Genomic DNA, 2366 nt, shown 5'->3' on the forward strand with positions numbered 1-2366 from the left:
CGGAGCAACCACTGAGTCCACTTTGAAGCAGGACCAGTGGTTCTCATGGTAGCCTTTGCATCTGTCAGGGCTGATGACACCCCATGTAGCGCCTTGCACTGGGGCTTTTCTTTGGCATCTACTCATATGCATGCTGGATGGATCAATCCTCCCGGAAATGTCATCGGAGCAACCACTGAGTCCACTTTGAAGCAGGACCAGTGGTTCTCATGGTAGCCTTTGCATCTGTCAGGGCTGATGACACCCCATGTAGCGCCTTGCACGGGGGCTTTTCTGTAGGATCTTCATTTTTTCACAGCTCAACCTTTCTTTATTCTTGAGGGTCGGCCTTTGAGTCTGGCTGAGCTAGTGACACCCCATGTAGCGCCTTGCACTGGGGCTTTTCTTTGGTATCTACTCATATGCATGCTGGATGGATCAATCCTCCCGGAAATGTCATCGGAGCAACCACTGAGTCCACTTTGAAGCAGGACCAGTGGTTCTCATGGTAGCCTTTGCATCTGTCAGGGCTGATGACACCCCATGTAGCGCCTTGCACTGGGGCTTTTCTTTGGCATCTACTCATATGCATGCTGGATGGATCAATCCTCCCGGAAATGTCATCGGAGCAACCACTGAGTCCACTTTGAAGCAGGACCAGTGGTTCTCATGGTAGCCTTTGCATCTGTCAGGGCTGATGACACCCCATGTAGCGCCTTGCACGGGGGCTTTTCTGTAGGATCTTCATTTTTTCACAGCTCAACCTTTCTTTATTCTTGAGGGTCGGCCTTTGAGTCTGGCTGAGCTAGTGACACCCCATGTAGCGCCTTGCACTGGGGCTTTTCTTTGGTATCTACTCATATGCATGCTGGATGGATCAATCCTCCCGGAAATGTCATCGGAGCAACCACTGAGTCCACTTTGAAGCAGGACCAGTGGTTCTCATGGTAGCCTTTGCATCTGTCAGGGCTGATGACACCCCATGTAGCGCCTTGCACTGGGGCTTTTCTTTGGCATCTACTCATATGCATGCTGGATGGATCAATCCTCCCGGAAATGTCATCGGAGCAACCACTGAGTCCACTTTGAAGCAGGACCAGTGGTTCTCATGGTAGCCTTTGCATCTGTCAGGGCTGATGACACCCCATGTAGCGCCTTGCACGGGGGCTTTTCTGTAGGATCTTCATTTTTTCACAGCTCAACCTTTCTTTATTCTTGAGGGTCGGCCTTTGAGTCTGGCTGAGCTAGTGACACCCCATGTAACGCCTTGCACTGGGGCTTTTCTTTGGTATCTACTCATATGCATGCTGGATGGATCAATCCTCCCGGAAATGTCATCGGAGCAACCACTGAGTCCACTTTGAAGCAGGACCAGTGGTTCTCATGGTAGCCTTTGCATCTGTCAGGGCTGATGACACCCCATGTAGCGCCTTGCACTGGGGCTTTTCTTTGGCATCTACTCATATGCATGCTGGATGGATCAATCCTCCCGGAAATGTCATCGGAGCAACCACTGAGTCCACTTTGAAGCAGGACCAGTGGTTCTCATGGTAGCCTTTGCATCTGTCAGGGCTGATGACACCCTATGTAGCGCCTTGCACGGGGGCTTTTCTGTAGGATCTTCATTTTTTCACAGCTCAACCTTTCTTTATTCTTGAGGGTCGGCCTTTGAGTCTGGCTGAGCTAGTGACACCCCATGTAGCGCCTTGCACTGGGGCTTTTCTTTGGTATCTACTCATATGCATGCTGGATGGATCAATCCTCCCGGAAATGTCATCGGAGCAACCACTGAGTCCACTTTGAAGCAGGACCAGTGGTTCTCATGGTAGCCTTTGCATCTGTCAGGGCTGATGACACCCCATGTAGCGCCTTGCACTGGGGCTTTTCTTTGGCATCTACTCATATGCATGCTGGATGGATCAATCCTCCCGGAAATGTCATCGGAGCAACCACTGAGTCCACTTTGAAGCAGGACCAGTGGTTCTCATGGTAGCCTTTGCATCTGTCAGGGCTGATGACACCCCATGTGGCGCCTTGCACGGGGGCTTTTCTGTAGGATCTTCATTTTTTCACAGCTCAACCTTTCTTTATTCTTGAGGGTCGGCCTTTGAGTCTGGCTGAGCTAGTGACACCCCATGTAGCGCCTTGCACTGGGGCTTTTCTTTGGTATCTACTCATATGCATGCTGGATGGATCAATCCTCCCGGAAATGTCATCGGAGCAACCACTGAGTCCACTTTGAAGCAGGACCAGTGGTTCTCATGGTAGCCTTTGCATCTGTCAGGGCTGATGACACCCCATGTAGCGCCTTGCACTGGGGCTTTTCTTTGGCATCTACTCATATGCATGCTGGATGGATCAATCCTCCCGGAAATGTCATCGGAGCA

The sequence above is a fragment of the Melanostigma gelatinosum genome (assembly GCF_949748355.1).
Source record: "Melanostigma gelatinosum genome assembly, chromosome: 14".
NCBI lineage: Eukaryota > Metazoa > Chordata > Actinopteri > Perciformes > Zoarcidae > Melanostigma > Melanostigma gelatinosum.